Raw genomic sequence first — 27,213 nt, forward strand, 5'->3', positions numbered from 1 at the left:
TTGAATGATGGATAGTTACACCATTCACTGTGCCATTGGCATGACATCTACGGTGAAGAATTCCGCTGTATTGTTGCACCACCACCACTCATTTAGTGGTGCAACAAGTGAATGTGTTTCTGTTTCAGTTTTTTTACGACACCCGCTATGTTGGTAAGATTTTATTGATGTTTTTTTTTTCTTGCTCTCAAGTTATCCTTTCCCAGAGTCGGTTATATTTTGAGCAATTGCTTTCTTCAACTCCGACAAACCATTCCATGTGGTTGTGGATAGGAGCATTGAACGTCATTGAATGAAATGAGTAGCCATAAATAAAATGTCTATTTCTGGCGTATATGGAATATTTTCTTGGTTTTACGCTCAAAAAAAAGAGTGATAAAATGGACATCTAAAAGGATAGTTCCAGAAAGCATGGTGTTGGTATAACAAGAAGGTTAACCGATCGCTGTGGTGTGTATCAAGCTGTTACAGAAGTGGTAGAATGCATGAATGGTGAATGCATAATGACATAACCACGATTGGTCTTATTTTCTTCTCTTAGGGCAAAAGCCGCCCTTGAATGTTGCAGAGCTCTCAATGAGCTAGCTGTACAATTTAAAATTTAACTTTTTAGGGCTGCCGGGCGAAAGATTCCAGGAGAACCGGGATCTGGAGCATGCACGCTGATTCTTCCAGGTAAGGTCCTATGGACAACGAATAATAGATGTCCAGAAAATGCGGTTTTGTGAACGCTCCAAGAAATCTGTCACTTTGCTGTTGGCAAGAACAGAAGTCTCACCCGTTGTGTCCGTCATGACAGGTCACTGGTTACAAAACATAGATGTAAAGTTTTCAGCTAGACATAGGGGTCTCAATATAAAACTAGACAAGACTGAGATCTGCCTTTTTACGGGGAAGACAAAGGTGGGCCAATTTGAGGCGCCACGTTTCCTCAACAGAACGATTCCGATATTTGACAAGGTCCAATACTGGGAAGTGATCTTGGGATAAAATCGAACTGAAAATGCCACAGATGTTTGGCGCTATTTAGATGGGCAGTATGTGGCCTGATTTCGATGATAGATCACTGACTCTACTGGAGCGTGATTAGAACAATACTTTGTTTCGTCTCAGCAGTTTGGTGTACGGCGACGTAGAGAAAGTGCAACATAAGAACATTAAAACAGGTTTAGAGAACAAGTTGTATTGGCATAAGCGGGGCAATCAGTATAACGTGTACTTGGGCACCGGAGACTATTCTAAATATCCGGCCCATGAACATTCAAGTTAGGTGTGAGGTTAAGCTTTCGAGACTAAGGCAAGGGAACAATGAATAAAGTAAAGGAGGAGGAAAACCTTCAAGGAATAAAAGAGGTTTGGATCAAGTGTGAAGCACTGCTGCCAGTCACAGTCTTGGATTGGAGGAACTCTGGTATTAATTTGAGTAAGAGGATGGAGTGTGCCTGAGTTCTACAACTTCCAACTGCTTGACCATAATACGGGGCTGCAGGCGGAGAACCGGGAATTTATAGTCAGGTGATATGGCTTAAACCAGAGGACTTCCAGTGTGAACATCTTTAGAGACAGGATGGTAAGGACGCGAACGTTCTTGGAATGTAAGAAGGAGTTTAAAGGCTTTTCTGAGGGTGGCGCGATCACCATCGTTTACATGCCGGTTTATAGTGTAGAAAAGGGGAACGAAAGGGAAGAGAAAATGGTCGTAGTGGTCAAAGAACCGTCATCATTAAGCTTCCTTAATGCAAAGAGCGCGGGCAACAAACGCACAACGTAGCACTTTTAAACAGAGTATGGATTTCGGTATAATTACGGGCTACAGGCGCACTTATGCAGAATAGGTTGGGCAAATGACAACGAGTGTAGGGCATGTGAAGAAGATTATGAGACGTTGCACAATGGGAGAAAATCGAAAAAAATAGTAAAACATGTCATGAGAGAACGGGTAGATTTATCTCTTTGAAATGGTTAGAGCTAAGGTGTTAGCGAGATTGTGTGAAAAATTTCAAGGCTCTAGGTGATCTAAGAATAAAATGAATAAAACGAATAGAGCTATCTTAGTAAATCTTTTTGCATTTTGCAGATAAAAGTGACTTAAAAAACCGAAAATAATTTCTGCCCGAATATTTTAACAAAAATCCCCAAAATATCCCTTTTGGGCAAAGATGGTTTCAAAATCGGCAATTTTTAGTAAATTTGCTGCGGAGGCTACAAATATTCCTGGGTGCAAAACAGGATTTAGGAGACATGTAGAATAAAATTTGGAATTTTTGAACTCGAGGGGGTTTTCCATGTTTTTTTTTATAAAAAAAATACCTACTTTGAAGTACATGTAGCGCATGTATAAGTTGACATATCTTGTTCAAATTTCACTTAAAAACCATCTACAAGATGTCGTTTTTACAAACAAAAAAGAAAAAATTAAAAAATATAAGCAAGTTTTTTTTTTAATAAAGACTAATCTATGAAAATATTTTTTTGATCAAAAATTAAAAAATACACTTTTTTCACATTTATTGACTTTCAAACTGTAACGCTTTTAACTGAACAAAGGTGGACACTCAAATCATGCATAAAATGCATTCGTAAATTGCAAAATACGAAGTTTATCTCGGCCAACATTTTGAAAATCGGATCACAAATGAAGATTTTGCATCCCGAACAATTTTTCGAAATGCCGAGGTGACCAATTTTAGGGGCCTGCCAAGAGGCTCCCGGATCACCTACGCTTCACAAAATATTGGGCTTTTTAAAGCGATCTGGATGGTTCAACAGTAAGAACTAGAAGGCATCTTCCTTCTCCTGTTCCTGTGGTATCATAATGGATGAAAATGAAACGTCTAAGTGAGTCTGAGGGCAGACAACCATTTAAACCTAACCTTACCTAAACTATACTAACCTAATTTTACCTAACCTAACTTAACCTAACCTAACTTAACCTAACCTAACTTAACCTAACCTAACTTAACCTAACCTAACTTAACCTAACCTAAACTTGAAGATATATCAAGGTGCGGTAGTTGACTAAATCGATGTCTAACTATTTGTGCCAATCATGACAGGTCACAGTTTGTTTCTAAAACATGATGCTGGCCTAAAGCTGCTCATAAAGATTTCATCAAAAGCTGTGGGGAAACTTTGGAAAAACTGCTGTGTGGTTGTCTTACACAGGCATGCTGAATGAGTTTCACTGTAGGTTCTTGTTTCTTAAGTCATAATGTCCAGAAGGAATAAATTCTCAGTGCGGTTGCAAAGTGCAAAAACAAGCTGCCAGTATCCCTTGGATCCTGCATAGTATTAAACAGTAGGCGGATTTTTTACCTTTATCCACCATCATATAACACTATATAGCATTAAAGATTTGACAACTGCAGTATACAGCCAGTTCATGACACGGGTTTAAACTCCCAAACTTTTTTCAAAATGTTGGATTTGAAGTTCAATTTGCAGCAAAACACCAAAGAATTTTGCGCTTTCAGTACATGGAACATTTTCTACTCACAAGGAGATAGGGCCACTATACTCTGGTTGGGTTAGGCTGATTGGGTTGCCCACCATAGGTGAGTTCACTCGGAGGCGAGTTTGGCCCATTGTGATATCCTTGAAAGAAAGTGAAGAAGATGTGAGTCATCGGACTAAATCCAGAGGTTATACCTGAATAAAAAGAAACAGGAGGAACGGGGATTCAAAGCGGGGGTAAAAAACGCCCATCCCCACGCAAGCACGGATGTTCCTTCGCCGGAGTTTAAGCACCCCACATCGGAACCATCCCGTCCCCTCAACGAATCTCAGGAAACCTCCCAAAGGTACGTTGGCAAGTTCACCCAGCTCTCAGAAGAATCGGCTCCCCAGAAAGGAGAGCGTGCGTGCCTGCAGAGCCGGACATGAACATAGCAAATGATCCATAATCCCCTCCTAATCCTCATCGAGGCAAGTGCTGCAGAAGTCACTAAGCGGCATTTCCATGCGCGCCGCCATGCAGCCTATGCCACAGTGTCCGGTTATGAACCCTGTTAAGATGCCTATCGATCTCTAATCGAACGCCAGCAACTCCCTAGTCCTCCTCCGGTCGATGACAGGCCAGAGCGCCCTAGCGATCCGCCAACCATCTGCCGAGTCCCATCTCGCCATCGACGCCACTCTTGCCATCTCTACTAATGTGTTCAGAAGCTCGACAAATGGCTCGTAGGCAAGACCGGTGACTGGTTCGCCAGACGCAGACGAACCCCTCCTTCGCACATTCCCATTTTGCTTAATGGGTCAAATGAGAGAATATTTGACCCATTAGCCAAACATATTGGTTGCCCAAAAAGTAATTGCGGATTTTTCATATAGTCGGCGTTGACAAATTTTTTCACAGCTTGTGACTCTGTAATTGCATTCTTTCTTCTGTCAGTTATCAGCTGTTACTTTTAGCTTGCTTTAGAAAAAAAGTGTAAAAAAAGTATATTTGATTAAAGTTCATAATAAGTTTTATTAAAAATGCATTTACTTTCTTTTAAAAAATCCGCAATTACTTTTTGGGCAACCCAATAGAATAGCGTTCCATACGCCTCGATCTTTTGCGTTCCTTCTAAAATCTCTGATACCAACTTTCGAGATGTCTTTCACCACTTGATCAGACTTTTGGTCGTACCGGTTTGCGTATACCATAGTGATCGCCTTCTAAAGATTTCTTGGCTGGAGCTTCTGCATTTATTCTGACATGCCTCGCGTGGCATCAGTGTTTTTTAAAGTGTATGGCTACCTTATATCTTCTGATGAAAAGAAAAACTGTCGTTTCAAACAGATTTGCCTAGACCACTTTCGGCCGCCCTCTTCACTGTGGTACATAGAGCTTTCTAAAGGAAGATTTAATAAGTGCCAGGAAACTTCCCCCTAGCCGCAATAGCCAAATCATCAATCGGCATATGCTACCATTTTTACATCACTTTTTTCCAGAGACAATAATCTCTTATGTATAGCTATATTCCAAAATAATTTACCAGGTATCGAGGCACACTCATGGGGCCAAGTAATCTAATTAAGAGAAAACTTATTCCTCTGTAGGTGATACATAATGTCTTCTCGCTTTTTTGGTTATTTGTGTAAAACGTCATTATTATTGACCGGATTTTTTCCAAACATTTCCGAAACTCAAATCCCAATTGCCACAATTTCTTAAGAATTTCAATTACTTTGTCATATATATGGGGTTCTTGTGTTTTCAAAACACTTCCACCTGGAATATCTTTGAATTGGCCTTGTCTGCTATCCAACGAAAGTTTTTCCTTCGTCACACACACATGACATTCGCTTTTCTTTTGTTTTTTTCTTGTTAGTGTGTTACATTTTGTTTCTCACTTTACCTTGAAGTTTGAAGGAAAATTTTTTAACTTTCATTTTGTCGATGAGACAGACTGTTGTCATTTCCCCGCAGAGTTTGTTTTGATCTGTGTGGGACTGTTTGGTGGCCACATTATTTGAATTTTCCCGGCACCGGTATTTACTCACACACGCTGCACGTCCAGGTTGCGGTTTACATACATGTACATACATACATGCATGAGAAACTACACACGTTTATAATTATTTAATAATTCAATTTAACTTGTTGTTAAACAGTTTTGTTGTTATTGTTGTTTTATGAGTTGCAATTTGTGTGCAAGTTGCGATTTTTTGCGAAAGTTATCCAATTTCTATGAAAACTCTTTAACACCGCCAATAATCATCCTGCCATTCATTCATTCAGTCAGTCACTCATCCAGCCAGCTAATGAATCGCCACCAAGGCCAAGACATGGCCTTTCGAAATGTTGGCTTGTCTTAATGGAAGGAAATCCATATGCCATATGAGAGTTTATCTGAATAATGCACATTTGCGTTGAGAGGGTAGTCGTTTACTTGTTTATCAAACAAATGTGAGGTTTTTTTCTGATACGGGAATAAATTAGCATTGCAATGATTAGAGCAGATCATAAATGACAATTTTTAAACTATAAAAAAAACTAGCATCCCGGTGGTTCGCTTCGCTACCCGCTTTTTAGTGTAGGAGTTCCAAAAACGTAGGTAGTCGCTCGGTTAATAAGATTATGAAGTTTTGTAATAAATGTACAAATAAAAACAAATCTTCTATCCGGCCAATATTTTCGGTCAAGGTGTAGCCGTGTTCTAATTTTGAGTACTTTAGCACAGTTCGTTAATAATGTACCATTTTGTACGTTTTAGTACCTAAAGGTACGATTTTGAGGTGTATTTGTGTCCCAATTTCGAGACTTTTAGCTCACTTCGTTTTTTACGTTTGAGTACCCAAATATACGAATAAGAAATATCTTCTAGCTGCCCAATATATTCTTTCAAGGTACCAATTACGCCGCAATTAGTACTTTTTCTTCCACATATCCTGTTTTTGCAAAGACTGCGATAATGTTTGTCAAATTGCTTAATTTTATTATTATTTTGCACTTTTCGGTACCAAAATGTTCGAATATTGAATAGATCATTTAGTCACCCATATATATATATATATATATATATATATATATGGAATAAAATCGACACAGTTTAAGAGACATACGCGTTTTTGCACGGCTCCATTAAATTGAAGTTTATTACCTGTTCCCGGCCTGGCTTGAACCCAACAAAGAAACACCACAACCACGGCTGCTTCGGAAGCTCTGGAGCATGGAATGCTGAGGATGCATTGACTGGTTTGGCTGATTTCCTTGTTATAATTTCAACAAAAATCTTGAGAATCGGCGAAAAAAAGTTTATTTTATTGGAAGAAAATTGGAAAAGTCTCTCTCACGCTGTTAACCGGAAGATTTTTTTTGCACTTTCACCACTCTGTAACACAACAAAAACAGCTGGTACGCCTGACAGATTTTATGTGGTATGTTCAGTAGGTCTACAAGTAATGCATGCAAAATACAACTGTATAATCCGAGACTTGTCACATAACGTAGAAACGATTGTAGGACTAATCGCACAACTAATCATCCGAGTCCACATCTGTAGTACAATTGAGTCATTCGAACCAATTATTATTGCGCCTTAAAGTATACTTCATATTATAAAAATCTAAAGCTACAGGATAAATAATCACTAGATATGCCTAACACACCTGTTGCAAGCACATCCCAACAAACAAAGCGTAAGATAGGCGAAACATCACCAGAAAATAATAACATGGCAAAGAAACCTGTTGGTAGTATGGAGGTCAGTGAACTTATGGAAATTATGAAATTCACTATGAATAATATACTTGAAGAGAAAATTAAGAATCTGCCCACCAAACAAGATATGGAAGATGTTAAAGCCGGTATATCATTTGCAACTTCTGAAATTGCCAATCTGAAGACTGAAAATATTCAGTTAAAACAGGAAGTGGAATTGCTCAAGAACAAACTGGAAGAAAGCGACAGGAATGTGGCATGGTTGGAGCATCAAATACAAAACACAAAGCTTGTCTTTAAAAATATTTCAAAAGATAAGCCTGCTCTGAATATAGTCAAACAGATATGTAACGACATGCTAAACATCAACCCCCCTATAGCTTCGGCAAGAACCCTTTATGAACGAAACGGATTGCAAACTGTAATAGCCGAGTTCCCAAATGAAAATGCAGTAGTCGAGGTTCTGAAAAATACTAAAGCTTTAGCAGGGTCTGCAATCTCAATTGAAAGAGATCTGAACTCTAGAAGGCAGAGAAACAAGATAGCTATGCTGCTCATAAGAAAGTCAATTCTCGAAGAATCAAGAAAACATAAAATCGTAGTTAGAGATGATAAATTAAACATCAATAACAAGTGGTTCTATTGGAACAGCGAAAGAAAATTAATGTGTGGGCGAGAAGAGGGGGAGTCCGTATTAAAAGAATTATATGGGAATGAACTGACAACAGCATTCTACAATAATATTTTTGAAAAAATTGCGTCAAAAAACTAGATGATCTCCAAGGGAGACAAAGCTCAAAGAAAAAACAAAATAATATGGAAATTAAAATTATATCGTACAATGTAAACGGAGTATCAAATAAATATTTGTTCCCTAATTTTTTTAACTATCTAAAGGAGTTTGAAATCATTATCCTCATAGAAACACATATCACAGCACAAAAAAGATCTCAAACCGAAAAATACTTCCCCGAGTATGAAATATATTGGGTAGATGCCATAAAAATAAATAGATTTGGTCGTGCTATCGGCGGAGTATTCGTAGGAGTGAAAAAATCTTTAAATAAAGCAGGCATAAAGCATACATTTATTCTTAATCAGACACTCTGTGGATTACAGATTATAACAGAAAATTTTCAACTGTTGATAGTTCCACTCTATATAAGGGGCTCAGACTGGATACGAGAGTTTGCCCTAGCAAAATTGTTCATGGAAGAAATGAAATGCGAAAACCTTATAGTGCTAGGTGACATAAACGTTAGAATAGGCGAATCACAACAAGGCATTGTTGATCTATATAGAGATTCGTTCCACGCATGTACTGGGCCGAGAAAGTCTAAAGATAAAGAATTAAATACGAATGGACGAAGGTATATCGACTACTGCAATGAACATAACCTGGTAATTCTAAATGGCCAAACATTAGGAGATGAGGACGGTAATTTTACATATTTGAGCAACACCGGAACCTCAGTAAATGATATATGCTCAGTATCCATAAACATGCTTCAATATGTGGAAAGCTTCAAGGTGGTAGACAAAATCTGGTCAGATCATTTGCCAATAACTCTTAACCTAAAGCTAAACAACACAGTAGTCCCACAAAATAGGCTCAATTTACTACCGAAGCTGCATTGGAAAGATAGTCATAAATTGCAATACCAGGAAAACCTCACCGCTAATCTGAGCTTACAATTAATGTCCAACAATATAACATGTCTCAAGCACATGACAAATACAATTGTTGCATCGGCAGTTCAGCAAAACAAAGCGCAGCAGTACGTACCACAGAAAAAGTGGTTTAATGATAGATGCTACTGGGCAAGAAGGAAAACATTTGAAATCTTATCGAAATTTCGGAAATCATCGTCGGAAACAGATAGACAGGCATATTTGAGCGCAAAAAAAAGATATAAGGACATTTGCGAAGTATCTAAAAGAATGTACTACGCCAATATCTCTGAGAAACTAAATAATACATCGAATGCAAAAGAATGGTGGAGTTTAGTAAGAGAGTTAAATGGCCAGGACTTTCGTATCAGTCATACTTTATCCGCAGAGATACTTAGAACCCATTTTATGGAACTGCTCAGGCAGGAACAATCGTCCTTGAGAGTTCATTACGCACCTGCACTGATCGTAAACGACATTCTAGATAAAGACATAACATTAGAGGAAATTAAGTATACCCTTGCCAAAACAAAACCGAACAAGGCGCCAGGTGAAGACCGAATTCCCTATGAATTCTATTCAAATGCTACTGATGAATTCCTGACCCAGCTTGCAGCAATTTTCAACAAGATCTACACCGAGGGCAAAATTGAGGAAGAATTTCAGAAAACAGTTATATTCCCTATTCATAAAAAAGGCAGACTCGATGATGCATCGAATTATAGAGGTATATCCTTTATGAATTCCGTGGCTAAAATATTCATGGGTGTACTAAATGATAGACTGGGACAATGGGTTGAAGAAAACAATATATTGGTTGAATTCCAGGCAGGTTTTCGAAAAAACTATTCTACGGTGGACAATATATATAATTTAGCTTCGATGGTCAATATCAAGCTGGCGGAAAAGAAGAAGGTTTACGCGTTTTTTGTAGATTTTCGAGCGGCATTTGACAAAATTTCACGAAACTTACTTTTCTACAAATTAAATCAGATTGGCATCTCTTTCAAATTTATAAAGATGATAGAAGCTGTCTATCAAAACACTCAGTCAGCAGTGTGGACTGGAGAAGAGCTGTCTGGTTATTTTGATACAGAATCTGGTGTAAAACAAGGGTGCTTACTATCGCCATTATTATTTTCTCTTTATATAAACGACTTAAGCGATGCACTGGAAGGAGGTGTAGATATAGAGGGCATAAACATAAAAACCCTGCTGTATGCTGACGACATAGTAATTTTAGCGGAGGATTCAACTACCCTGCAACAAATGATAGCAAACTTGGAAGAATTTTGTAAAAAATGGAGCTTAATAGTCAACACTGAGAAGTCTAAAATCATGGTATTCCGAAACGGGGGAAGACTATCACAGCAGGATAAATGGTTCTTCCATGCAGAACCATTAGAAGTGGTATCAGAATATAAGTACTTAGGGGTGGTACTAACGCCCAAAATGAAGTTCTTGAAGCATATTCAGTCCCGGACAACACAAGCTAAAAGTGCTATAAAAGCAACATGGAAAAACTTCTTAAAGAAAGACGAAATATCCCTGCAAGATAAATGGAACTTGTACATGGCGGTTTGCAGATCGGTACAGTCGTATGCAGCGCAGGTCTGGGGCTATGAATATTTTGAAGAAGTTGACCAATTGCAGCGTTTTTTCTTAAAAACTGTTCTTAATTTGCCAGACTCTACACCAAATTATGCTCTCTATATGGAAACAGACTTACAAGAAAGTCATTTATACACACTGGGACTGCATTTGAAGTATATATCTAGTACGTTGTACAGATATAAAAGGGATAGACTGCCGCATAAACTTACACTTATAATGGTCCAGAAACAAATATTTTGGGTGAAAGCTTTAAACGACATTCTAAATGAGCTGGATATGCAACCATTGGTTGGAAATATAACGCAAGGTGAATGGAACAGTATGACTAATTCCATCATAGATTCACTATCGCAAGCTAACAAGCAAAGATTGCTGCAGAAAGCTTTACAAAGCAGGTCACGGTTTTATAAAAACCTGGATTTCACAAGAGGGTGTTTGTACCTAAATGGCGAATATAAAGTTAAGGACATTACGTGGATATTTAAAGCACGGGTCGATTTGATATACCTCAATGCTAATCAAAGAGGCTTAAATTTGGTTGACAACGATTTGTGCACGCTATGCAATTTGAGGGAGAGAGAGACAATATACCATTTTCTTGCCGTATGTCCCATACTAAGAAGCCAACGCATGCTTTTCTTTCACAGGCCGACGCTGACAGAACCTGAATTAATTAGCATCTTAGATGGAAGAGAGGTAGCAGACTGGGATAATCTTATAAAATATACCAAAAATGCCTTACAATACCGAAAGCTAATATTAACCGAGTACGCCTAATACTATTAAGCATAGACTAAAATGTCCCTTAAACACAGCTTTGAAAATGTTTCTTTATATCCGGCTGACGACTTGAAGTCATAGCCGTAAATCTTTATTTTGATGGATTAACTCTGAAATACGCTAATATATTGCTTTTATTTTATTTTAAGTTTATTTAGACATTATTGTATTGAAAAAGAAAATAATGAAAATAAAGATTACTACTACTACTACTACTATATATATATATATATCCTACCTACCAAATTTAAGACCTCAAGCTCCATCTATAAACAAAATACCTAAGGCTACGAAAATGTATGAGTTGTGAATCGATTATTTAGTCACCCATCATATTTTTCCTAATTCTGCCTTCATGCCAAATTTCAGACCTCAAGCTCCATCTGAACAGAAAGTACCAAATGGTACCAACATGTATGAGTTTTTATTGGAACATTTAGTCACCCATCATACATTTCTTAGTTGTACCTTCGTGCCATTTATAAAGAAAGCACCAAATTGTACCAATTTCGGTACATAATAAGTAAGTTCGAATTTTTAAGAAATCATTTAGTCACCCGTTATATATTTCTAAGTTTTATCTGCATGCCAAATTTTAGACCCCTAGCTCCATCTGCACAGAAAGTACTGAATGGTACCAATATTGGTACAAAATTAAAGAATTGTAAAAAGATCATAGTCACCCATCATATTTTTCCTAGTTGTACCTGCATACCAAATTTCAGACCTTCCAAAAACTTTTGTAGTCACTCAACCAAAGTTGCCATAGTGCAACCAAGTGCAAAAATTCAGAGCTCTAGTTCAATTTACAAAGAAAGTGCCAAATAGTACCAATTGCGGTACTAAACGTACTATTTCTCCCACTGCCGGTACGATTTTCCAATTTTTTTTTGGAAACCTTATTTTTTCGAGACGCTCTTTGACTTGAGTCCAATAACATAGTTCTAGCCCTTTCCGTTCGCGCTGGGCAAATCCAGCTTTATCCCGTGCCTTCGACCCAAGATCAGCATTCGAGCAAAATTTCATGGTTCTAGCTTCAGCCGTTTGGGCTGGGCGATGATCAGTCAGACACTGAATTCTTTTATAAATATAGATTGAGGATCTGCAATGCTAGAATCCATAATAAACAAAACCACGTGTGAGGATTGGAAATGTAATTACACTCATGCAGTATTATATGAGGTTTCAGCACAAACTAGGTGGGGCATATCAAAAAAATTCGTAAGCGAAAATAATTTCATACCCAGGATAACTTTAAAAATGAATCACGGTACACTATTGCGAATATTTGTCCATCAGTCTTTGCTCTTGATACATCTGCCGGATTGCCCTGTATGCTACTCCTTTAGAGCGTTTGGTACACAACTGCGAACTTTGGACCGTTTTTCCTAGAAATAATCAACTCTTTACCACAATACCACTACTAATTTACACCTTAAAATTTAGCTGACGGCGTGAAGATAAAAACACAAAATAAGCGATAAGGATCACGCCTAATAGTGCATGGATTTCAGCTATCTGACCCTTCTGACTTTTTCTTGTGGGGTTGTATGAAGTCCTTGGTCTATGTGGACACGATTGTAGCCTTTGAATATTTGTGGAACAGAGGCCGCAATCAACATTTACTTTAAGTTATTTCTTAAAAGTAAATGGAGAATGATTGAGGTATCTCCAAAACATGCATTCTGAATGCATCAATTGACAAATTGTGTGGGATCTAACGCAAACAAATTTTTTTGACCGTCAAATGTTCATGCAATATTAAATGTATGCTTGTCCCACTAATGCCTAAGGTTGTCTCAATCCCACAATAGGTCACATGACGATTTTGTAATATCAGTTGACGCACAGAATCAATGGTTTTTGAAACAATAACTGATTCTGGACATCCTTCACGATATTGGTCTTGGAGTGAAATACGACCTCGGTTGAATTCACCATACCATCGATAAACACTGGTCCTTGATGGAGCTTCATCGCCAAAAATTGAATTAAGTTCATCGATGCACTGTTGTTGAGTTAATCCACGTTGAAAGTTGTAAAAAGAGATCGCACGAAAATGTTCACGATTTAATTCCATTTTTTGGGCGAGATGAATCTTTTAAGTTACTGTAAACAACACAAACAGCGCTCGTATGTCAAAACGTTCTCAGTACGTATAACCTCAAAAAATGTCAAGCTTAACGATAGAGCTGTCAGTTGGCAAATTGCAACACAAGGGTTGTCCAATCCCAAAATATAAAAGGCAACCCTCGTACTAAACTTAGGGACATTTATTTTAAGTCTTTCGTTAGTGACTTCAAGATATTCATTTACACGGAAACCTGGCTTAAACCTGGCATCGGTAATTGTGAACTTCTTCCGATCAATACCAAGTTTATAGATGTGATAGGGTAGGTAGACTTGGTGTAGGTATGCTTATAGCTGTTCACAACTCCATGGCTAAACTGGCTACACTTACAAATCATGATAACATTGAGTTTTTATGCGTCAAGACGAAATATTTGGGCAATCGTGCTTGATGTGTGTTATACCTGAGGATGGATACCATCCGACTTTGTCCGTTAAAGTTCAATTGCGGCTTGGTTGATGAGACATATACCAGTAAGGGATACGGGATTTAGATTTAATTTTGGCAGTGCGTACGATTTTATTCGGCATTGGTTGAGTTTCTGATTGAGACTTGGATTTGCGAATTTCGTCTTTTTATAATGTGTTGAATGATGCTTTCAAAATATCTGGACCCACTGTGAGGCCTAATTCTAAATCGGGACCGACATGGTCCACTCCGTATCTGAGACGCTTGCGTAATGTTAAAAGTAAACTTTTTAAGAAATGTAATAGTTCATTAAACTTTACCAATTATTCGAAAGCGAGGGTTCAGTACAACACTGAGAATATTAAATGTTATTCTGATTTTATTTCAGGATGAGGAATTGTCTTTACAAGAATCTCAGTAGCTTTTATGAATGCTGAGGGGAAGGTTCGGGAATTCCCAAGATGCATGAAGCTGGATTGTTGGGAATCGTATTTTAGTAAGGCTTTCGATACTGTGGTGCATGATTTATTACTGTTTAAACTTGGCATTATGGGTTTCCCATCTGTTCTTTTGAATTGGATGGCTTCTTATTTACAAGACCGTACACAGAAAGTTTACTTTAATAATATTCTTTTCAAGGATATAGCAGCTTATTCTGGTGTTCCACATTCTTAACTTGAATGATCTTCAAGGATTTTAATGTTCGCAGCTAATGTGAATTTGTATGTGTTTTGTTCTGTAATTTGGATTCTCCAGATCGATCACTGTGCTTACGAGCAATCTACACTCTCTGGTAGATTGGTGCAGTATTGATGGCATGGCGCTTAAACTTAAGATGTGCAAGAAATTAGCTCTTTTGAGGGATAGACCTGTTCTAGGTGATTAATATATAGGTTCTTATAAATTGGATTACGTAGATTCCTTTACTGATCTTGGGTGTTCTTTTGGATGGTAGATTACGTTTTAATTTGCATATTGATTCGTGCATCAATAAGGCAAAGCCGTTGGTGGGTCTTATAAAACGGTGGTCCAAGGAGTTTAATGATCCTTATGTGACCAAGCGTTTGTTTACAAGCTTTGGCAGGCCTACATTAGAATACGGTTTGTATGGTTTGCAACCCATTCTACAAGTGCTATTCAGATAGGATTGAATCGGTCCAGGTACAATTATTTCGCTAAAGGGCTTACCATGGAATTCGGTTGAATTTCGTTCGTTTCTCGTAGGGGGCGAATTAAATTTTAATATTCCTCTCCGAAATACTCGTCATTACATACCTCTTAGACTACCTTTAGTGAGATCTAATAATGAATTAAACAATCCGCTGCGCTCTTTGTGTGATGTATATAACAAATGCTTCACCGATCCTATTCATGTATTAAAGAATTCTATCCTTCACCTATAGTTTTTTGTAGAAGTTTCCAGAGAAGACTCTATACATATTTATTGTCCTTTCATTGTTGTGTAATATCTATGTTGCTTTAGACATAATGTGTATGTTGATTTAACCCTAGTGTTAAACTGAGTGTGAAATTTCTGTAGCCAGTATTACCCTGACCCTCCATAGTTTGGACTATGGAATGTGTACATGCCTACGTAATGGGAGGTGTCCCCAATAAAAGCGAATCCTTTCGGGCCTATGTATTCCGAGTTAAGAACTTGGGCGACGAAGGTGCATGTAGCGTTGTGCAACAGTGAAATGGTCAGTAGGACGAGAAAATCCAGGGGAGACCCTGTTCGAGAGAAGATGAGGTTATTAATGAGGGGAACAGGAATAGAATCGCTCTTGGCATCATTACCGGTCACATAGGACAACGGGCGCACTAATGCAGAATTTTTGCGGCAGGTGACAACCTGTTTATTGTATGTGGAGAAGATGACGAGGATGACTTGAGAATGTTAGGAAGCAAGCAACGGTTCTGATTGTTTTTAACTTGGCAAAATCCAGGCTTATCTTGGTTTTCCTTCATCTCAAAAGCGGACACAAACCTCCCCGCGGTGTCAACTGGGTAGTAGCCTTCAACATCCGTCGAAGGTTGTGAACTTTAATGAGCCCCGAGTTCGCCCGTAGAATGATAAAAAGATGGATTGGGAAGTCGGGTTAGTAGCCCATCACCAAGAAAACTGGAAGAAATTAATTTGAAAAAACGAAGAAGATTGAAAACGGATTTCGCCTATGTTGATAACCCCTGCAAACCATAAAGACCATGACTTGCGTACCCGCACCTGCTATGTCCGAATTCTTTATAGAGAGGTTGCATTATACGCACTGGCGGATGTGTTGGAGAAGTACAGGGCAAACATTACCGTCATACAGGAAGTACGATGGGCTCCACAACAACACCGAGAGGAGACGCCCTATATTATAGCTGCCATGAAACGAGACATAAATTGTGCAGTGGTTGATGGTTAGTCGGAGACCAAAACATCTTGTCTTCAAGTTTACTATGGTGGGTGAGAGGCTACGCATAATCCGCATAAAGCCCATCAGCCTCATTTCCGCTCATGTCTAGGAGTACCCTGAAAGAGAATATGACCGCTGTCCCGCCCGTGATGTTCAAATCATTCTGAGAGATTTTTATGCGCAAATATGGAAGGAAAATATATTTGGCCCAACAGTTGGAAAATTTAGCCTACCTGAAGAAATTTTCGGTAATGGATTGAGGAAAGCTGCAAACACAACGGGTGGCAATGGCATACTCTGTTTCCGATGATTGTTACTATGAGTATACCACACAACATATCCCTGATGATGGTATAAAATGTGTACCACCTAGTCAGAAAGAGGTCAACGTAGCAATAACCAGGCTGAAAAACAATAAGGCGGCAAAAGCCGATGGGTTGCAGGCTGAACTGTTTAAAACTGGAGGCGACACACTGATAAGGCGTATGCATCAGTTCGTCTGCGCAATCTGACAAGAGGAAGGCATACGTGTGATAGGAAACTCAGCATTCTATGTCCCATATACAAAAAAGGAGACACGACAGTATGTTCCAGCTGCAGAGGAATAAGTCTCCTCCCCACAGCATACGAGAAACTGTCGAACATACTGTGTAAAAGATTATACTTTTCGATACGCCTGCATGTATTGGGTTGCCCAAAAAGTAATTGTCGGTAATATAGTCGGCGTTGACAAATTTTTTCAACGGCTTATGACTCTGTAATTGCATTCTTTCTTCTGTCAGTTATCAGCTGTTACTTTTAGCTTGCTTTAGAAAAAAAGTGCGCGAAATTTTGTTTACATTTGTTTGTTTGGCGTCAATTTTAATATGGGTACCACATGTATTGAAAGAAATTCATTTAACAAACCGAATCAACGCTTGTGATATGCACCTTAAACGCAATGAATTCGATCCGTTTTTAAAACGAATCATAACTGGAGATGAAAAATGGATTGTTTACAACAACGTTAGTCGAAAACGATCATGGTCCAAGCATGGTGAACCAGCTCAAACCACTTCAAAGGCTGATATCCACCAAAAGAAGGTTATGCTGTCTGTTTGATGGGATTGGAAGGGTGTGGTATATTTTGAGCTGCTTCCAAGGAACCAAACGATTAATTCGGACGTTTACTGTCAACAATTGGACAAATTGAATACAGCCATCAAGGAGAAGCGACCAGAATTGGTCAATCGTAAAGGTGTCATATTCCACCAGGACAACGCTAGACCGCACACATCTTTGGTCACTCGCCAAAAACTGAGTGAGCTTGGCTGGGAACTTTTGATGCATCCACCATATAGCCCTGACCTTGCACCATCAAACTACCTTTTATTTCGATCTTTGCAGAACTCCTTAAATGGTAAAACTTTCGGCAATGATGAGGCTATAAAATCGCACTTGGTTCAGTTTTTTGCAGATAAAGGCCAGAAGTTCTATGAGCGTGGAATACTAAATTTTGCCAGGAAGATGGCAAAAGGTTATCGAACAAAATGGCAATTATATATTTGATTAAAGTTCATTCTAAGTTTTATTAAAAATGCATTTACTTTCTTTTAAAAAATCCGCAATTACTTTTTAGGCAACCCAATATTTGTAACTCTTTTAGGAACACTGGTTCTCACCCACCCGAGTGTCTATTCCTCGTGTATGCCAATTAGTAACCCTGCATGCCCACACACTATTGTTAGTGTCCCAGTAGAGAATTTTTTTCAAGAACTTTGTAGGAAGCATTCCATCCTGTCGAGACCACCTTTGTAAGACTACCAAAGTTGGACAATAACCGCCTTGCTATGATTGTCTAATCCTCATCAGACTGCCCTTGCAGTGGTGCTCAACGACCTCTTGTTGAAAGCAAAATGTTTGTCCTTCTGCTTCCGGTCGACGTCAAGCCAAAAGTAATCCTGGCAATCCGACAGCCCTACATAGGTTCTCACATCATCATCATAGCCTACCCGAGAAATATCTTTCGTGGTATATTTGTCCGTCTTCTTATTTCTCCTATTATTGTCGTGTACGTGTAAACCTAATTTGACGTTATGTCATGAGGTGTTTATTTAAGGATTCTGTAAGTTCTGCCGGCAACTTCGATCTCACCGTCCTCTTATTGAAAGCCTTGAGCACCGACAAATTAATCATGGCTTTTGAAGAGTTACACCCATACACCACTCTCAACGTTGAAGAGTTACACCCATCCACCACTCTCAACGACATTCCCATAGCAAATGCCTTGGAGTACAACTCCAATTCTATCCCGACTCCATGTTGTAGCTACCAGTCCAGATTGTGGTCGTCATCCTCAAACGTACTCGTAGATCATAGATCACCAACAGATTTTTAGTCCATTGTGATACTAGAAGAACAGGAAAAGGAAGATGCCTCTTAGAATACGCTATCTATCCATAAGCTTGGATCTAATGTATATAAGTATAAGAGTGGCCGACAATTATCCGGTATCCAAAATGAGACTATTACTGTACCCATCGTGTTCCAGTTTCATATGTAAGCACTAGCATATACCGAGAATTTGCCCTAGGCATTTTGCCTTCTACTGTAGTTGTAGATTGACACCATTCAGAGATGAGAGTCAGTATTTCGCTCAGACTCACCAACCCCAAATTGACATGTAACGTAATGATGTCAAATGGGTGTCAAATGTAAGGTTTTCGAAAGTAAAGTACGAAGTTGTTATTCACATTTGTTATCAAGGATCTAGGAGGCAGCACCACGTCCAAAAAAACTCAAATGAACATAAAGACCGATTGTGGCAATACGAAGCTCACATGAAAAATCATTGGAAGTAGACTATTAATGTGGTATTTATGTAAGGGACCTAGGGAACCGTACCACACCCATTTGTTGGGGCATTTGTCCTGCTGAACGCCGACAAAATGGTCTTTGAGAGAAAAATACGCATTTGAAATTAATATTTGAGACCAATTGTCTAGGGTTCGACCCACCCCGCATAAACATAAAGTTTTTCTGGCCGATCGGGAAGAAATTGAAATTCCTTCGAAATATTTTTGGAAGTAGAGTTTATATTTTCCATCCGAATTTGGGGTATAGTTAACCCAGGAAAAAGCGATGGGTCTTTACTTATTAAATTTTTAAAGCAGATGACAAATACGCTTCACAAATTAAATAATGTTGATCAGAAAAGAACCCATGTCCCCAAAAATCTTGGTCCTATGGGCATCAACTTCAAAAACGTTTGGGTGTAGCTAAGCAGAGCGGGCTAGCTAGTCTACTAAGGAATAATTTTCAAAAAGTTTCCAACAATTCATAGAGTCATTCACTGGCTTTGTACAAAAACAAACACTTATAATTTAAACATTTCAATTGCATTTTTTTTATTTTTTTTTTGTGCTCCTTTATCATAGTAGCTGGAAACCGTCGCTAGCGCCACTTAGCGTAAAACCCAAATTAAGAGGCTGACGAGGCAGACAGCTTAAACTTCTCAGAGACACACACATTGGCGCATTTTCATCTAATCTGTTCGTTGCAAGTTGAAATAAAAGTTCACTTTATAGAGCCATAAATCCACTAAACAACGGAAAACGCATTTTTATGATTTGTGCAATTTGAACAAAACTCACTACTTGTACGGAGGCAGCAGGCACACTTGCCATTTGCAAAATGGCAAAAGGCTTGCGCTCTCTGTGGCATTGTCAAGTCGTAAGGAAATCAAGCTCCTGGAAAATGAAGACAATGACTTAGGAGTTGTAAATTTTTATATGACTTCATTTGTTAACATATCATTTTTATAAGCGAATGCGTTTTGCCGTTGTCTTAAGTTTGTGTGTATCCGAATTATGTAAAACTTTTCGCTTAAAACTCCAGCCAAATACTTTCTAAATTATTCAACTTCCGCCGGCCAATTGACAGTCGTTACCTTACCGTTAAATTGTTGAAAATCACAAAGAAAATGCGTAGCCATTCGTTGTTATTTCATTTGAGATGATCGGGAATGTTGCTTTGAAGTATTATATTTGAAATTGATGGTCAGAAGACATGTCTCGGAATGTGATGGATTTGATTGCATCCTGATTTACAAGCTTTCAGAGAGTCCTACACCACCTACATGTCAATGCTCAAAGTCTGGTTGTCAATTTGATGAATGGTAATTTTTTTTTTATTTTTTTTTTGTGCTCCTTTATCATAGTAGCTGGAAACCGTCGCTAGCGCCACTTAGCGTAAAACCCAAATTAAGAGGCTGACGAGGCAGACAGCTTAAACTTCTCAGAGACACACACATTGGCGCATTTTCATCTAATCTGTTCGTTGCAAGTTGAAATAAAAGTTCACTTTATAGAGCCATAAATCCACTAAACAACGGAAAACGCATTTTTATGATTTGTGCAATTTGAACAAAACTCACTACTTGTACGGAGGCAGCAGGCACACTTGCCATTTGCAAAATGGCAAAAGGCTTGCGCTCTCTGTGGCATTGTCAAGTCGTAAGGAAATCAAGCTCCTGGAAAATGAAGACAATGACTTAGGAGTTGTAAATTTTTATATGACTTCATTTGTTAACATATCATTTTTATAAGCGAATGCGTTTTGCCGTTGTCTTAAGTTTGTGTGTATCCGAATTATGTAAAACTTTTCGCTTAAAACTCCAGCCAAATACTTTCTAAATTATTCAACTTCCGCCGGCCAATTGACAGTCGTTACCTTACCGTTAAATTGTTGAAAATCACAAAGAAAATGCGTAGCCATTCGTTGTTATTTCATTTGAGATGATCGGGAATGTTGCTTTGAAGTATTATATTTGAAATTGATGGTCAGAAGACATGTCTCGGAATGTGATGGATTTGATTGCATCCTGATTTACAAGCTTTCAGAGAGTCCTACACCACCTACATGTCAATGCTCAAAGTCTGGTTGTCAATTTGATGAATGGTAATTGACGTGAACCAAGAATTGGACGACTCACTTCACCAAGTGTATGTGCTGACTTTATTTAAAGAGGCATCCCAGCAGTTTATCTTTAGACTTTGGAAATTCAAATGATAAAATAATCGGAACAAGCTACATGAAGATCCAAACTAACTTCTCTAGGCAATGCACAGTGTTGCCCAATCAAAAAATCTTAAGAAATAATTCTAGAACATTTGAACGGATAGAGAAATATAGACCAAACCTAACATAGTCAATTTCGAAATTCGGAAACCCTAGTAGTCCAAAATTCGGAAACCCTAGTAGTCCAGTAGCTGTTCCATGGGGCTTAAAAGTTTGTCACTTCGAGTATGTGAAATTTTAAATTGCTTGTCAAACAGTAATTTATGGGCCGATCGGCTTTTTTTAGAAACACAGCTCGTGAAAACCTACAAAAATAAACATGCTGAAAAGGGCAGAATAGCTCTTACGGTTTTTTGGTTTTTAGACTCTTTGCATTTTTTTAACATTTTTGAAATTGTGAACCGATTGCAAATCTTTATTAGGTCCCGAAATGTTGAAATGGACAACATCTCAACATTGATTATATATAGAGTTTCGTATACATATTTCTATTCGTTCTAAAATTCTGAAATTATTTCCAAGATTTTTCAATTTGTCAACACTGTGGGATGGCTGCTTATTCATTAGGTGGTGATTGCGATGGATGTTGCGATATCTACCGCTTAGGTAAAATATATGGAAGGTGGAAAAAATTACCTATGGGAGTTGTTGTTTTCGCACATTTGAATACCTACTTTGGGATGGATATTTCTTTATAGCGTAAACGTTACCAAATAACTGGCTCTACAGGAGCAGTGGACCAATACTTACTTACGCCTCAGTAGTTTGGTGGACTGCTATGGAGAAAAAGTGCAACATAAGGACCATACAATAGGTTCAGAGAACAAGTTGTCTTGCCATAGGCGGAGCGATGAGGATCACGCCCACTAGGGCACTGGAGACTATTCCAGATATCCTACACATTGACATACAGATTAAGTGTGAGGCAGCCACTGCGGCTATGAGACTTAAGGCAATGGGAGCTCATACCATCGCGGTATAATCGAGGCGACGATAGGAAACATTGAAGGAAGGGAAGAGGTTTCCGATCTGATACCTGAGATGAACCTTGAAGTCGAGTGCGAGGCACTGCTGCCATCGGCACAGTATTGGGTAGACGGAACCCTAGTATAGCCATCTGGAAGATCATGTTACACGGATGGATCAACGCTAGAGGACAGAGTGGGCCTGGGGGTCTACATTGAGAATCCAGGTACTGAGATCTGTTTTAGACTGCCTGACCATAATACGGTCCTGCAGGCGGAGATCCGGACGATCACAGAATTCGTGAGGTGGTGTGGTACTAACGCGAGAACGACGAGTGTGAACAACTTTACGGATAGTAAAATGGCCATAAGGGCAATAACAACCAGGACGGTAAGGTCACGAACAGTCTTGCAGTGTAAGAAAGAGATTATCGCCTTCTCTGAGGTTGGACAAAAAAACGCAACGTTTGGGTGCCATAACGGAGTAGGGGGAAATGAAAGGGGAGACGATTTGGCGGTGAAGGCAAGAGGACTGCCGTCAATAAACTTAGTTAACTCGAAGCCTTTCAGGTCGACGCAGTCCGAGCTTAGGGAGTAGGAGACGAATGCGCATGCAACATTGTGAAACAGCGAAACGATCGGTAGGACGGCGAAAATCCCATGGGGGATCCAGATCGTGAGAAGAAGAATAGCTATTGGTATCATAACGGGACACATAGGACTACGAGCTCACGTATGTAAAATCGATGGGGCAAGTGATAGCATGTGTAGGGCATGCGGGGAAGATGATGAGACATTGTCCTGTTTTCGCATCTAACAGATACTGGCACTTAGGTGGAGACACAATACCAGACATGAACCAACTTAGGGGAGTGGTATTGAAAACAATTAAGGGTTTTGCAAGTAGCACGGAATTCCTTACTTAAAACTTTCTTTTTAGAGGTTACTTTTAGCTTTTAGATCGCACAACAAGCCGATTACTGGCTTAGGTGTATGCCCATAGTGGCATGGGGCGGATTAATATCTGCACCCTACTTTCAACCTAACCTAACCTAACCTAAGGTGAAAATTTAAAAATTGTCACTTTCCGAGTTTGTCATCCGCACTTGACGTTAAAACATAAAAGTACAAAAATGTCTGTGTGAGAATGTGTCTATACCAGTGACGAGCACACAATTGCAATTATTCGTAAGCCTATGGGTCTGCTGGAGTGTAAGAAGGAGATTAACATTTTCTCTGAGGATGGCACAATCGGCATCGTTTGGGTGCCTGGCCATAACGGAGTAATGGGGAATGAAAGGGCAGTCAATTTGGCAGTGAAGGCCAGAGAACTGCCGTCGATAAACTTGTTTAAACCGAAGCCTTTCGGATCGACGTAGTCTGATTTAGGGGCGTGGGCGACAAACGAACGCCGATTTGTGAGAGGACAAGACTATTACTGGAAAGAAGTAAGAAGGAGGTCAATATAGCTTTTGGTGTCATAACGGGACACATAGTACTACGAGCTCAATTATGCAAAATCGGTGCAGCAAGTGGTAGCATGTAGTGATGTGATGATGAGACGTTGGAGCATTTCCTATGTAATTGCCCGGCTTTCATGGCAAACAGATACCGGTTCTTAGGTGAGGACACGATACCAGACATGAACCAATTTAGGGGAGTGGTATGGAAAACAACTAAGGATTTTGTAAGTATAATGGAATTCCTAACCTAAAATTTTCTTTTTCGGGGTTACTTTTTAGTTTTTTAGTGTTTAGAGTGCACAACATGCCGAATACTGGCTTACGTGTATGTCTATAGTGGCATGGGGTAGATTAGTATCTGCACCCTCTTTTCAACCTGATCTTACCTATGGGTCTGCTTGGGATTATTTTCTTGTGTACGTACAAACTAATGTGCAATAGAGTGAGTTTTCTTGCCAACCACTGGTCGTCTATACGCTCAAATGCTCACTCGTTCTCTCTATTAGGAGAGTCACAAGAGAATAATTATTGGTCCCATACACGAATAATCGTTTGCAGCCATCAAAGCACTTTTGCAATCAAAAAGTTTTTGGGTTTACAACAAAAGAAAGGTCCCTTTACCGTAGGCGAATCTGCTAAAGGGTTTACAATGAATAAAGTAAGTTACGTTCAATAATGCTACGTTTGATTTTTTTTTTTTTTTTGAAGCGAAACCATACTCGGTAACAATAAAAGAAAAACTTTGCGATAAAAGAAGTTTGTTTGTCGTAAAAAAAGTCCAAAGCGTTTCATTTTTTTTGTGTGTATGTAGTGAACAAAACGGCTAAAAATTTGGCGACATTGAAGAAATTTGCGTGATCGGAAAGACCGACGTTCAGCGTTCCGACATCGTTCCATCGATGTCACCACCGTGGAAGTCTCGTGCCACGATCATACGCATCAGAAGAGGATGGAATTGAGAATAGGTTAAAGTTAGACAGTTGAGAGATTTCAATTCGCCACGAAGAACTCCCAATTTTTTACTGCGAAGCTTGGATTTGTTATTCCTAAATTCGACATTCCAATTCTGGCGACCATTAAATAGTTAGCAATCTAATGATTCAAATCCGGCTGAAGGTATGTGCTGCCGATTTACATACATAAGCTATCATCAAAGCTGACCGAATCGATGGCCTTCGAGATATCAAGTACCCAATGAATTGTTTTATGGCACGAGCTGACCTGGTTTAGACCTCGGTGGTGATTGTGTATAAAACTATGGTCGTTCTATGTATGTGGTTGAGAAACCCCAAGGTGGAAAACTTTAAAATGTGAAACTCGAAACATTTTTTAAGAGCCAAATTTGTGGCAGGAGTGCTAAAAAATGGCCTACTAATTTTAAAAATAGCCAAAAATCTAACACTCTGGGCCGTTCTAAAAAAGTGTTCATCAATTTGCGTTTTCATTTTTCACAACTTCAAACAACACTCTATAACACGCGACACTCGAGTACAGTCAATAACACTTACTTTATGGTATAAAAAAATCAAAGTTCACAAATAGTTTTAGAATTTTCTTTTGTATATAATTATATTTTACGTTTTAAAGCTTACTTCTGCCAAATAGGTTAACGATTTTTTTCATTTCTTTTTAGGTACACATACGAAGGTGAAGATAATAGAAGGTTTGTATTTATATGCTAAGCAGCCCACAGAATTTTCATTAGTATTTACAACTGTTAATTATTAACTGCATTCCCCTACAGAATTTCAAAACTTCCGATCCTTTATATGTATAATCAGTTCAGGAAAACTTTATTTGTTTACGAAAGCCGTTCGCGTACTTTATTTGCAATGTAATGGGGAGTGAGACGAATTGATAGCTGGCCTATAGCCGTTCCGCCACCTGCTGACCGAGGCTATGGTGTCGTTTGGCAACGGTACCAGCAACATATATTTATGGTGCGTTATACAACCATTTTGAGGTGTTTGAGTTCGCCAATAATAGCCTGTTGTGATTTTCCAGCCAGATATAATGCAATCAAACTATTACGCTCGAACTCAATCACAAATAACTTTCTTTCAAATAAACTCGAAAAAATGCTTTTGGTGGCATGTGAACAACATAGTGAGCTGTCAAAAAAAAACAAATATGTATGTATGTATTATGTAGCTTTCATTTCTAGTTTGACAATTACACCAAGGTGAACTTGAAAACGCTTTGTGATATCCTTTATATGTATATGTAAGTTTGTATTTACACACACAATAATACTTAACGATAAGATAAACGATAAGTAAATGAATCCCTCGCTAAATGAATATCTATTCTAATTTTTATTTAAAATTAATCGCCAATCCTAACATTTGATTAGGTGAGAGTATAATTATTCACTAGAAATGTAGCTAAATGGCTTTCCTCTTGGCTTCATATGAAGAAAAGATAATTTTTTTAATTTAAAATGTTCCAACAGCTGTTTTCCGCTCTACACAGTTTTTAAGAAAAATGTCATGCCCGTATTTTTTCATTATCGTCCAAAATTAATTCTCTTTTATCTGTAAAGAAACACTGAATTGAAAAATGATGCAGTCTCTTTAATGGTGGGGAACTTGAAATTAATTCTATTTTCAGTTTCATTTTCATTAATTTCCGGGCACCACACCAGCCAAGGGAGTAGAATTTGTGTGAATGTCAATGCTAAAACGGGCATTTTATTAACACATAGCACGCGACCATTATCATCATCAACCAGCTCAACTCTGCAACTTTTAGGCGTTCGACAAGGGTTCATGGTGTGAAGAAAGAAAGAGCCTAGGCCGGCCAACTTTTTTTTTCCCAAAAGTCCACCATTCATTCATTCCATTTACCCATTTCCTAGCCCCTAGAGCAACGACTGCCACGATATTCGAAGTGTCAGTATTTAGTTTCGATTGAATTTGTTTAGAATTTGAATGAAAAGAGAAGTTAGTAGCAGTACTTTGTGACTGCGACTGATGCAGCAAGGCAAACAGCATTCCGTACATGTTGTGTGAGATGTTTGTTAGTAAAGTGATATGGAACAACAGCAAAGTAGGGGAGGCAAATGCAGTCGTAGAGTTTGGCAGGAAATAAAAACATACCCCTAAATAAGTATGAGAAATCTTTCCCGTCCAAAGAGGGTTACTTTTTTGGGGGGTTGGAGGGATTAGCCACTCTGGCCTTGCTGGCAATGAACCTTTGGCCAAATGATTCATAAACTCCTCAGCCAAACACCACAATGTTATAGTAAATTTGATCAAGTAAACAAAAATTACAAAAACTACACAGCTGTCATTCGGTCGCTCAGTCTGCTGTCAGTCTATTTCTCTGATTTGGCCCGGCATTGCATGGGTGTGTGTGTGTGTGCTTTTGGCTTAACGAATTGAAGTGATAGCAAGGGTTGCCAGATAACGCTTGTTAAAAAAGTCATACACCATGATAGTTATATACAAGTTGAGTATCAAGGTAATATATGACTTTTAAGAAATAAGATATATAAAATGGTGAGAACAGTTGGTTTTCAATTTCAATAAGTCGACTTTATGAAATCAAATACGGTTTAGTGATTAATAAAGCA

General features: G+C 38.6%; 1 protein-coding gene across 2 annotated transcripts in view; it reads left to right on the forward strand.

Moving 5' to 3' along the window:
- LOC106082505 (klarsicht protein) overlaps window positions 1–27,213 on the forward strand; it is an 841,622-nt gene that overhangs the window by 106,568 nt on the left and 707,841 nt on the right. The window contains exon 2 of one of the 2 annotated variants that reach the window (XM_059361071.1): window positions 25,273–25,302. The exons of the other annotated variant lie outside the window; for it this stretch is intronic. The gene's annotated coding sequence lies outside the window, so the exon portion shown is untranslated. The remainder of the gene's footprint in view (window positions 1–25,272; window positions 25,303–27,213) is intronic. 2 annotated transcript variants of the gene reach the window in all.

This window comes from Stomoxys calcitrans, chromosome 1 (assembly GCF_963082655.1).
Source record: "Stomoxys calcitrans chromosome 1, idStoCalc2.1, whole genome shotgun sequence".
NCBI lineage: Eukaryota > Metazoa > Arthropoda > Insecta > Diptera > Muscidae > Stomoxys > Stomoxys calcitrans.